The 13,003-nt window shown below is 41.0% G+C and overlaps 1 protein-coding gene across 1 annotated transcript in view; it reads left to right on the top strand.

The window, feature by feature from the left end:
- Positions 1 to 1,713: 1,713 nt before the first annotated feature.
- The window catches only part of LOC114050081 (guanine nucleotide-binding protein G(I)/G(S)/G(O) subunit gamma-4), an 83,316-nt gene continuing 72,026 nt past the window's right edge, over positions 1,714 to 13,003 (top strand). Inside the window, exon 1 of the mRNA XM_027871628.1 lies at positions 1,714 to 1,832. The gene's annotated coding sequence lies outside the window, so the exon portion shown is untranslated. The remainder of the gene's footprint in view (positions 1,833 to 13,003) is intronic.

Raw genomic sequence — 13,003 nt, 5'->3', positions numbered from 1 at the left:
TTTAAAGGCTGTTGCTAGGGTAGGATGAGATAGGAATGGGTGAAGAGAAGACTTTCAAAAAATATTTTCTAATCATCAGCCCTAATGTCGTGCAAAAGACTTCAAAATACTGAGTTTTTTCTCCTAAACAGATAATTTGCTGAACTGTGTAAAATGCTTTTGCATATCTTAATTAGCAGATTCTGAATGTCTAGCCCTAAAAAAACAAAGTGCACCATTCTTGAGACATTTCTAGCTAAAGAAACATAGCTGCACTAGTAGTAAACATTAGATAACCTCTGTAACTCACAAACCCTTTCTGTTTAGGAATTGTTTGTCAGAGTCTAAGGTTAACCATTCTCCCCAAAATACTCTGTTGTCTACTGGCATTAATTTATGAATTCCTGACCACAGAAGCTGCAACTCTTCTGCACTGTATTATTCTCTTTCTTCTTTGGAGCTTAAGTAACAGTATCCTACCTCTTGCTGCAGCTACTACACATCCTCTCTCCCTGGTGCAGCCTTATTTCTCCTACCTTCACAGCTCCAGAAAGTAAGATACTGGGTTGGCTGAGCACATTAGTTAACCCCTTATTCCTCCTCCCCCACCCCCCATCCACGCCAGTTTCTGGTAAAGCTCTCTCTACTTCCTGTAACCTTATCTTGCTTTAATTATAATTACAACTGCTGCTAAGCATGCGAGGGGGAACGCATTCACCACCCAAAGATCCACTTTGTTCGATGGCCAAGGGTGAAAGCGGACGCGAACTGGACGCGCCCGGATCCAACAAACCAGGGGGTCAAGAATAAGGCGGACGCCCCCGAAACACTCCAGCTCCCCTCCCTGCCCCCCTCCGGAGGCCTGGTTCTCAAGGCCGCCTGCCCGGGAACCCAGGGCACGTGCGCTCTGCGCCGAGAACGCAGCGACTTTCAGTGCGGGAGCCCCGAGTGACGCACCACCTGACGTAATCAGCGGGCGGGGATTTCCCCCCTTGCTCCTTTTCCTCCTCAACTCTTCTAGAGAAAGGCAAAGACCCTGCCGCAAAGTGGGCGCGACCATCGTAGACCAAAGGAGCCCGAGAGGGGTGGGGGTAGGAGCAGAAGGTTACATCTCTCCCTATTTCATGACCAAGCCTTGAGAAACATGAGAGGGATATTGGGGATGGATGGAGAAGGTCCCCAGTGTTGGGAGTGTTTCCCCCTAAAGACGGTTATGGGGGGCCGGGGCACAGGGTGGGGTGAGGGAGATGAGCATGAAGTGGGTCGCAACAGTACACTCCCCCCACACACATACACACCCCCCTTTCCGCGTGGTCTTTCCCTAGCCTCCTTCTCCATCCCCTGGCCTCGAGAGGCGCGTGGGCGGCGCGCGCCGCAGAGACTAAGGCTGGGGGGACTTTCGGAGAGGGGGCCAGAGCCGCGGAGGCGGCAGATACGGCCTTGGGGGTGGGGCCGCAAGAGGGAGGGTCGTGGTGCGAAGGGCGTGCGCGTTTCCATAGTGAATCCATTAGGGGCTGAGGCGTTATTGGAGCCCGGGAGCTGCCGATCCCGCAGCTCTGTCTGCTGTGTCTGCCTGCCTCTCATTATGTGCTAGGGGAGGCTCGGCTGCATCCAGCCTGCGCGCCTCCCACTTCTGCTGTTGCCAGTGATGCTGTTGCCGCCGCCGCCGCCGCCGCCGCTGCTGCTGCTGCTGCTTCCGTAGCTGCTGCTTACTGAGCCCCCACTTCTAAATGAAGAGCGATGCCACAGTGTCTCGCCACCACCCTAGTGATCTGCTTTGGAGACAAAGCCCGTGCGTGAGCGACTCTCCTCTCTCCTAGTTCTCTCCAGCAGCCCCAGGTATCCAGCACCCGGTAAGTTGAGGCAGCAGCATGCTCTGTGGGCAGGGGTAGATTTGGGGAGGGGACTGGAGGTCGGATGCAACCTGGAGCCGTGATCGTCAGTATTAAAGAGATGAGGGGATCCTCCTAGCTAAATTACAGGGGCTTCGAGATCGGCAAAGCATGAATGCATGCAATTTAAAAAAGAAACGCGAAACCTTTTCCGAGTTTTTATGTGGGGGATGGTGATCAAGATAAGGGAGGATGAGCAAGCCAAGAACAAAAGAAAAACTCCAACTGGAAAGTATGTATGTCTTTGGAACTACAGAAATGATCTCTAGCTCTTTTGTAGCCCAAAGGACATAAATAAAAACATGAGGAGGGGGGGGTTGTTGAGAAATGTTTTTATATTTTCGGAAGAGCATTGTCCTAACTACTTAGCCGTGCTGGCATGCTTTTAGGGTAAAATAAATATGCATTTCATTGAGAGTATTAGTAAATATATATATACATATATGTATATATACATATACATATTTCTAATTCACATGTATTTGCGGAAGGTTTGCCTTTTATTTGCACAGCACTGAGAAATGTATTGTGCTTGGTGTTTTCTCTTTGCCAAACACTCTCCTCTCCCAACTACGAACTAAAATACACATCCCTTAGGAAATCCCATTTATATGGCACAGGAGTATATTTGAAAATCGTGGGAGAAAGCATTGAGAATGCGTGGAAGAAATGCTTTTTTTGAAAAAATCTCTGCTACTTCTCAGCCAGATAATCTTATTTGAGGACCCCTTTCTCTATATGTAGGTCACTGATATTTGCTGTTGGCAGAGCCAAGACATTTTTCCCCATCTGAAGAGAGGTTCATTAAATGGGAGGGTATTGGATGGTTATTTATATTTTAAATTGATAAATGAATTTGACAAATACCTGTAGAAACCGGACTTTTCTTCCTAGCCCTTTTAGAACACACACACACACACACACACACACACACACACACACACACACACACGAGATGGTGATTTTTATCAATTGATGAAAAAGGGATTTGGTTTATGGCGTCTCTGTCCCTAGGTCTGGTGCTGAACTGAAATGAGTTTGCAGCCCTTGAACCCAGCAGAATTGAAGAGTATTGGGGTTTTGTTTTACAAATAATCTCAGCAGTAATTATAAAGGATATTAGAGGTGTGGGCATGTATGCAGGGCTGTGGACACAATTCACACTTTCAAGAAGATGAATTTCTTCATTTTCAGAGTACTATATTCTGATCTTAGGTGTAAAGAAACTTATGAATGTTAAAGTTTGATGGAGTAATGAAGTTGAGCATCTGTACACTTACCCTTAACCTCTACCTCAGCTGCCTAAATGTCTCCATTTCCTTGTCCATACTTTGACCACCCAGGACTGCATATGGTACACAAGACCAGGAGTCAGTTTCAGACAGGGCATCAGGCCACTAGGCTGTGCCTGCTTTTGTCCATAAAAATGTGTCAGTTGGATTAGTTATTCATGAGTAAGGAATGATGCTTCCTACAAAGAGCAAAATCTCCCAAGGAAGAATGCATTAGACTGGTAGGTAAATGAACTGGGTTCAAGTCCAGATTCTGACAATGGTTCTTGTGGGCACTATTTCTCCATATTTTTTTAAACCAGCTGGTCCTGTTTATTTCAAGGCTTTATCGTGGAAAAACTGAGATAATAAATGTGGAGTACTTTGAGGGTCCTGGAAACAAGGTGCTACATACATTTTAAATGTGAATTATTTTAGAGGGTATATTGGCCTAATTTTCTATCATGGAAAAATAAATATAGAAACTAATAAATACTAAGAATTCAAGAATACTAAGAAATCATGTAAATGATTCCTTATGTGATACAAATATCAAATTGCCTCACCATGGATTGTTAAATTGAAATGACTCTTTAGGAATACCTGTAACAGCTGAATTATATCTCCCATATTCCTTCATCCCTATATACAGCTCCATACCTCCTGCTCCTTGAAAGCACAGTGCCCCAGTGTAAACCTATAGCAAGATCTTAGGCTTCCTGCCTAGCCTAGCCAGAGCTAGTTACTGTAGGGAATGGCATCAAGAAAAGAAAATTCTCATCACTTTTCTGTGGATTTGCTTTCTGACCATATTACTTATTTTCCAAGCCTTTGGTGGAGAAACTAGAGAAGATTGTTCTCCTGTGCCCTCAAACCTTTTCTTTTGCAAAATTAAAGAAAAAATTAACAGCCCAACATCTTTCTCAAATCTTATATTCTTCCTAGAAAAAGAGGAAGATAAGGGAATAAGCATCTGTATAGTATCTATTATGTACCAGGTACTATGCTAACTACTTTACAAATATTATCTTATTTGATCCTCACAACAACCCTGAAAGATAGGTGCTGTTATTGTCTTCATTTTATGGTTGAGGAAACTGAAGCAAACAAGTGATTTGCCCCAGGGTCACACAGCTAGTAAGAACTTGAGGTCAAATTGGAACTCATGTCTTCCTGATTCTCAACCTATTGTTTTATCTTCTGAGTCACCTAGGTGCCTTCTAAAAAGAGAGAAAGAGGAAGACAAATACAGAAGGATTAAGGGACACTGTTTTGCTTCTCAGCGGAGAAGGATTTTCTCAACTGTGGACTTTGACCACACGATTTGAGAACCACTTTTAGAAGGGATTATACATGGCACCCTACCACTTCCACCTCTTTCCAACCAATTATTTATTGAATAACATAGTCAAATGGCTGAGGGAGGATTGATCAATCTTTCCCCTTTATTGATAGACCTATCTCACTATCAGACTCTTCCTTGCTTATATCTCTTATTCCTCTTAGGGCATGAAATGCACATTTGTATATTGCCCTTTTCTTTACACAAATTAAAACATTTGCTTTTAAAATATCAACTGCTCAGTTTTCATAATGCTGTTGTAAGGCGTGTACTATTAATCCAATCTTACACATTGTCTGTTTCATTTGATATTCTTATTCACTCTAGCCATTCACGCATAACAGAGTTTCTACTAATCAGGTGAAAAGGCTTACTTATTCATTTTTTGCAGATCAGAAAATGAAATTAACTTCTTTAATATGTAAAAAGCTACAGCCAGGAAAAAAAAAACCCTTATACAACTGTGGTTTGCAAGGACATTTTAATTGAAAGTCATAAGAACTAAATAAGTGTAAAGGAAGAAAAAGGGAGGTAAATTATAGTATCAGAAATTTGCGTAATGTCCCTGAAAGGCATAAATGGTTTGAACCATGTGAAAGAATGCCAAAAAACCTTAGACAAATAATCAGAATGAAAATGCAAATACATTTTCACCAACTCAAGGGAAAACCAGACAAAACAATCTGCTAAAAGAATAAAATGCTGCAGAGCAAATGACCAAGATGTCTCCCTTCCTTCTCCACAAAAAACCCACCACCAACAAAAACAATGCAGAATGCTTAAGAAGAGATCAATTAAATTAGCTTGTGAGCTTATTATATGAATCATTCTAATTTTTTAACAGTTTTAATTGGGTTAACTGGCAGGGATTAATATGCAGTCATTTTTCCAGGTAAAAGCTGAGCAAGCAAAATGGTAGAATATTGGGTGGAATTCAGTCCCCACAAAGGTACTAGGCTCTCACTTCTGGGAATGGGGATATGGGTGTGGCCCAAAGTTTAAATGAGGAAGGGGCTGGAGCTAAAAATTCCTTGTAGCTATCAAAGAGCAAAGGTAACAGAATAGTAATCAATGTGGGATAAAGAAATAAGCATTTATTCAGTGCCTACTGTGTGCTGATCACTATGCTAAGTACTTTACAAATATCTTATTTGATCCTCACAACAACCCAGTGAGATAGATGCTATTATGATCCCCATTTTGCAGTTGAGGAAACTAAGGCAGATAGAGATTAAGTGGCTTGCCCAGGGGTCACACAGCTAGTAAGTATCTGAGACTGTATTTGAACTCCAGTCTTCCTGACTCCAGGCCCAGCAATCTATCTATGTAGTAATGACTTTAGATTAGTAAAGCAGTTTAGTTTACCAAGGATTTCTACACATTATACCACTCAACAACCCAGTGAGATGAGGAGGGCACTTATGAACCTGAGCTTCAAGGAGGTTAAGTGACAGAAGTTAAAGTCACAGAGCTACTTGATGGCCGAGTCTGCAGGGAGCCAAAGTCCTCTGACTCCCAAGTGGCCTCATTTCACGAAATCACCAAATTTTAGAGTTGGAAGGATCCTCTGTGGCTTCCTAGTCCCATCCATCCCCACAAAAGAATATCCACTGTAGCATATTGGATAAGTGGTCATCTACTCTCTGCTTGAAGACTTCCAATAATGGAGAACCCCTCCCAAAACAGTCTGTTCCACTTACAGAGAATTCTAATTGTTAGGAAAGGTTTCCTTGCATCAAGCCAAAATTTGCGTCTTTGAAACTTCCACTTATCCTGGTTCTGCCTTCTGTGGCCAAACAGAATAAATTGAATCCTCCTTCCACATGAAAACCCTTCAAATACCAGAGGCAAACCATTATGCCCTCCCTGAATCTTCTCTTCTCCAGACTAAATATCCCCAGTTCCATCAATTAATCCTCATATGACATGGATTCAGGGTCTTTCACTTCACTATCTAGATTGCTGTGAAAATCACTAAAGATAGATCCCAAGAGAGCTAGGGCTAGTAGTGTAACAACTAAGAGGATTGTGACATAATGGAAAGAGTATGTCATTGGGGTCAGAAGACCAGGTTCAAATTTTGCCTCAAACACATAATAATAGTATGATCATGGCTAAGTCACTTAATTTCTTAGAACCTTCCTCAAGTTTCTCATTTGAAAAACAGGGATGATAATACTTTAAGGAAGGAACGTGTTTTGTAAGCCTTAAATATAAAATATGTGTTGTGATTTGGGGGGAGGCAGTGTGATGCAGTGACCACCTACAGTCCCTTAACTCGTCTTGGCCTCAGTTTCCTCTAAGGAAGAGAAATTTCTCTCTGGAAGAAAAGGGGATTGACCTACAAAACTTCTAAGGTCCCTTCCAACTCTAATGATTTGATCCATATTCCAGAAACCCTGAAGAAACCAAAATCCCAAAACAATGCCTATACATAAATGTGATAGATTAAGCTACTAACCACCACCCACTACAAAACCCAGTGGCTTAGGGAGGAGGAGTTAGATCAAACTAATTCTGAACCAAAAAAATTCTGTGATCTCAGAGTTCAAACAGACCTCTCAGATCATCTAGACCAACCCATATCTGAGCAGGAATTTCTCTTACAGCAACAAGTAGTCATCTAGCCTCTGCTTGGCACCCCCTTTGATGGAAGAATGTCCAAGCCCTTCCTTATAATACCTCCCACCTTATCCCAATTGATACTCCCACCTTCTAAACTCTGTCCCAGCCTTCAGGCAGGACTGATTGAAGAACACTCAGAAGGCCATCCATCCTAGGCATCTCTTTGCAATAACAGAATGGGTGCAGAAGGTTGAGACAGAGACTTTCAAATCTTCTTGGATAACATTAGCATTCCAATCTTTCCCTTCATTATTGTGATTCTCACCAGGGTATCCAAGACCTTTAGATAAGCAAAAGAGGGTGACTGATTAGTGGTTCTGAAATGGATTGGCTTCCCCTTCTTTTCCATTGAAGGGTGAAGTACAACAGAACATACATTTGGGTCATGATCTACACCCGATACAATGGGGCAGCACAAAGGTGGACACAGAGATGGGACAGGATTATACTTTAGGATCTGGTTCTAGAGCAGCACTATTGGGAAGATACATTTTCATTCCTGTTCCCCAGTCTGTTTCTTCTCTCTAAGGAGAGTGAGAGAGAGACAGAGAGAGAGAGAGAGAGAGAGAGAGAGAGACTTGTGTGTTTAAAATTCCTTGTACTAAAAAAAAATGATACCTGAATTTAACACGATATTATGACACCATAAGAAACAAGAACACAAGGAACAGAGAAATTTGAGAAGACAAGTATGAACTGATGCAGAGCAAAAGCAGAACCAAGAGAGCAGTGCACATGGTGACTGTTTTAAAGAAAGGGAAAACAACGCTAAACGATATCAGAATTCAAAATGACCAGTTTTTATTCTAAAGAACTGAAGATGAAACATATTTCCCTCCTCTCAGTAATGAAGTGGTGGACTATGAGTATGGAATGTTTCATATGCTGTGGGGCACGTCTGATGTGTTTCTTTATTTTGCTTAATTCTCCCTTTGTTACAAGGGAGGGTTCTTTAAGGGAGTGGAAATTGGAATGTGACTATGGTATATAAAGAACATAAACCATCAATAAATCGTTTTAAAAATAAAATAACATGCTGTAGGGAGAAGAGGGAACCAATGACAGGTTATACTTAGAAGAGACAAAGCAGCGAAGAGTTCCAAAAAGAACCTGAGCCAAGCCTTAGGAAATCACAAATGATGGACAGCAAATCATTCCCATTAATTCAGATAGTAATATGTTACTTTTCCAATGGACAAGATATATTTTCCTTCTCTCCTATGCTTTCTGAATACTACTTCTTGGAATAGACTTTAATAAGCTGGAGAGCATCCCATCTGCCAAAGATGGTGATGGTGATGACCATTCCTCCTGAGTCATCATCCACATGCCACCCCAAGGCCTTGTCCTGGGCCTTCTTCTCCTCTCACTCCGTACTTTGTTTCTCCATGATCTCATCAGCTCCCACAGGTTCAATGATCATTTCTATGGAGATGATTGACATAATTTTATCAACAGCTGTCTATCATACATTGTGACCTGGATGTTATGTAGGCATCTCAAACCCATCACGTCCAAAACAGAACTCATTATCTTTCCAAAACTCAGTTCTTCCCATGACTAATCTGTTTCTGTAAGGGTTCCACCATCCTTGATGTCATCCAGGTCAGTAAATCAATGAACATTTATGAAGCATTTACTGTGTGCCAGTCACTGTGCTAAGCACTGGGGATACAAAGAAAGGTAAAAACAGTCTCTGTCCTCAAGGAGCTTACAGTCTAATGGGGAAGACAATATATAAATAACTAAGTACATACAAGACAGATACAGAGTAGTCAGAAGGCAATCCCAGAGGGTAAAACACCAGCAGCTAGAGGGATCAGGAAAATCCTCCTACAGAAGGTGGATCTTTAGCTGAGTCTTGAAGAAATTTCAGGGAAGCTAAGAGGTGGGGGTGAGGAGGAAGAGCCTTCCAGGCATGGGGAGCAGCCCATGAAAAGTCATCAAGACTGGAGTCAGGAAGACCTGAGTTGAAATCTGGCCTCAGGCACTTCCTAGCTGTTGACCCGGGGCAAGTCACTTAACCCTGTCTGCCTCAGTTTCCTCATCAGTTGAGTGAACTGGAGAAGGAAATGGCAAACCACTCCAGTATCTTTGCCAAGAATACCCCAAATGGGATCACAGAGAGTCAGACATGACTGGAATGTCTGAACAATAAAAAAACATATGTGTGTATACACACATACATGCATACATACACATATAAGTATGTATGTATGCATATACCCAAAATTAACTCATGTAACCTTTAAGTGTGAATGAATTAAAAGCCAAATAAAAAAATAGAATGGTACAGTAGAAAGAACACTAACTCTGGAGTCAGAAAACCTGGATTCAAATCCTACATGGGATGCATGATGTAATAGTAGATCCCTAGTGTACGACCTTGGCTGAGTCACTTATTCATTCTGGGCCTTAGTTTCCTCATCTGTAAAATAAAGAGGTTGGACAGAGGTGGATCTTTCCACCTCTTCCAACTCTAGAATTATGACCTCTATCATCACTGTAGAGTTTCCTTATTGTGTTTGTCCCTGTAAAGCTCTGGAAATCAAGGACATGGGCTGTTAACCTCTTATTACACAGCACAGCCTGATGCAAGTTAAGCTCTTAACAAATGCCTTTTGTTGATTCTAGTGAGATTACTTGATAAGATTCTCTCTACCTTTCCTGGATCTTCCTGTAGTTTCAATGGTTCAGGGTTCCTCCAATCTATTTTTCTCAACATCTATCTTCAGAGTTATGCTAACCACGGTTTAATGTTTTCTTTCTCCCTTCTTCCTCCCTTCACCCTTCTTCCATGACCAGCCACTCCACTACTGGTCCCTTGTTCATCCGTATCCTTTTTGCTCTTCAAAGCTGGCACGTACTCCATCCCCACCCCCATTCTTTATCTAGACAAGGGATAGAGGAGATTTTTGTTCACTGTTCCCAAAGGTTCTTCACATGAAACGTGATAAATAACAGCCTGAAACAGCTTCTCCAGGTGTATCGGCTTAATTTATATGCTAATTGACACTTTCCAGGATGCTCTCTATTGACTCACTAGGGGTGGGAAAGAGCCATATAAGAACCACCCCACCCCAAAAGAACACACACATTCATGCACAGTCACACAGCAAACAAACAGAAAGGGCATTAGAAATGACTAATTAGCCATGTCTTAGGATAATTCAGTTTCCAGATATATCCCTGATCTATTTGTTTTTCTCTTTTGTTTTTTATACATTCATCCAACAAGCATTTATTAAACACCTACTGTGCCACCCAGCACAGTGCTGGGCACTGGAATACTCAGTGCTCAAATGCATCTTGTGATTTCATTGATTCAGGGAGTTCTTTCCAGCCATACAGATTGCAACCCATGCATATCTGCTCATCCTATCAATTCTTGTCTATGTTTTCCTAAGAGTTCACCACCTCCAACATATTGGTGGCTTTCCTCCCTTTCTCCTATGATTTTGAGAGTACCAGTGGAACACTTTGGATGCACACCTGTCATCCTTCATTCTTGCCACATGACCCCTTCCCCTTCCCCATCTTCCCCTTCCTATCATTTAATTCCTTGGTACTATCTTTTATTTCTGTTCTTTTTTGGAGTTCATTAATTATATGATGCAGCCTGCTTACAACTATCATGCATTGCTCTCTGTGTGGTACTCAATTTTAGTTCTTCAGAAACAGTGGAATCACTTGTCTCACTGCCCTGTAGCAACACTGGTAGAATGTTACTATTGAAAAGATAGTCCTTTCATGAGAAGCTTGGAGTCAATAAATGAGTGTTGTAATTTCCCAAAAGCAAACCAGCCCATTCTCCTCCTGTTTAACTCTGGGCCCACCTCATTGTCCCTCTGCATTGTCTGTCCCAGATATACATTCCGTTGGACAAACTCTATGGCGTATAAATCCAGATGCATGTTGAAATCTGGGCAGTAGTCATTCCTCATCCACTTGGTCTTTCCTATGTGGATGGACAGGCCAAACTCGTTTGAGTGATTACTGATTTCCAGGAGGTTCTACAATGCTCTGGGGCTTAACGCAATCAGGAAACTGTTAACCCCAAACAGTAGCATCTGGAAAACATCACCATTCGAGGAGAATCCTTCCTTAACCTGTCCTCTGTGTTGGATCTCCACTATGACAATGATGAATGACTTCGGCAAACATACATTTTCTTATTTATTATTTATTTGTTTGTTTGTTTATCCTGGCCTAATGAGTTATCAGAGTCATTCAGTAGTCAGTATTTATGTTGTTGTATCTTCCAAAGACTCTTGAATAATTTTGATATATCGATGGGAGACATCTTTTCATAAAAGAGCCTATAAAGCAATGCTTAGTGCTGCCAAATCACATTTCTTTTCCTAACCAACAAACAAATAAGCACAATGAGATCCTATATTCTCTACAACTCTTAGTTAATTGTGAAATGGCAAATACATGATCCACAGCTGAATATTATTTTTGAAATCCTGCTTATTATCTACTAATGCTTTCATTGAGCATGTTTTTGATTCATATATAGATGAAGACCAAAAAAGATTTTGGATATATGAGAAAGAAGACATATAGGGCAGTAGCCATTGATGTTCTCTTGGTTGCTTTATTTGCAATGTTTAACAAGGTCTAAGGTTTGGTGTTTTCCCCCCCACATCTTTGCTATGTCCTTTCCTCCAGATACTTTGCATACTGATCCCTTAATACCTTCACAATTATATTGCCTCCAGTATAGATCTCCCCTGCATATGCTTGGTCAATTAGCCTTCTCTTTTCATCTTTTTTCTCTTTAATACCATTTCTGCTTCCTCTATAAACACAACTAAAACTGGGTTGCTAGGCTCTAGGTGTGGTGACTCCACTGTTCTTGATGGAGAAAAATGCTTGTTAAAATGGTCTCTGTAAATCTTTTTTCCATTTTCCTAATGTTTGTGGTCCTCCTTCCAACATCAACCTTGAAAGCCCATGGGATGATTTGGTTTAACTGGATATCTTGCCAAGATTTTTTAACACTGGTTTTATCCTCTACTGATTCTGTTTTATGAGACTATACTGCTAATATTCTTCCATCATTCTTCTTCATAAGATTTTATTTTCTAACCTGTTGTTGACTTTGGCAGCCTTCTTTCTCTAACAATTCACGTTTGCTGCTAAATCTAGGATTGTTAGATTTCTTTATCATAGCAAATAATTTACGTTGGTTAAATTTCTGGACAAAATTATTACTCACTTGAAAAACACTTATTAAATTTCTACTGTGTGCCAAGCACCTTGCTAAGTGCTAAGGATACAAAGAAATGTACAAGACGGGCCATGTTCTCACAAGAGATGGTCTCAAAATCAAACGGAGAAGACAATATGTAAATAATTGGACAAACAAGATATATACAGGATAAAGTATAAATCAGTATTGGTATCATTTCTGTTGTCCATTTCTCATCTTTGATTTTTAGTTACTCATTTAAGTAGTTGATAGTTCATTTATTTCAACTGTAGCATTTATCATTTTCTCACTATTATTTTTCTTGTTTTTTACTAGTTCTGATCTTAGCTCTGACAAGTTCGTGGGTTGGCTATAAACAGACAGCTGATTCAGGGAAAACTCCCACTTATAAAATAAATAATAATCACTTCCTGTCTGTTAAAATAAGTCTATTTGATTTTTCATGGTTTTATTTAGTGTACACCCTGCCCACTGCCTACTGATTCATTTTTTCAAAGGACTAGTGATATCTGTAAAGATCTTTAGCGTCTCCCATTTCTTCCTCCCTGACCTTGCTTTCCCCTATATTTCTCTCCAGCCTCACCTTTTCCCACTTTTGCACTGAAGTCTTCAAATGTACCCAAGTGGATGTTGAATTGATTCAGATAGTCCAATCAAGCAGACTTTCTCCATCACT

The sequence above is a fragment of the Vombatus ursinus genome, unplaced genomic scaffold (genome assembly GCF_900497805.2).
Source record: "Vombatus ursinus unplaced genomic scaffold, bare-nosed wombat genome assembly UNPS02014798.1, whole genome shotgun sequence".
Taxonomy (NCBI): domain Eukaryota; kingdom Metazoa; phylum Chordata; class Mammalia; order Diprotodontia; family Vombatidae; genus Vombatus; species Vombatus ursinus.
The sequence above is the reverse complement of the archived record's forward strand: the minus strand, read 5'-3'. Positions and strand labels throughout refer to the sequence as shown.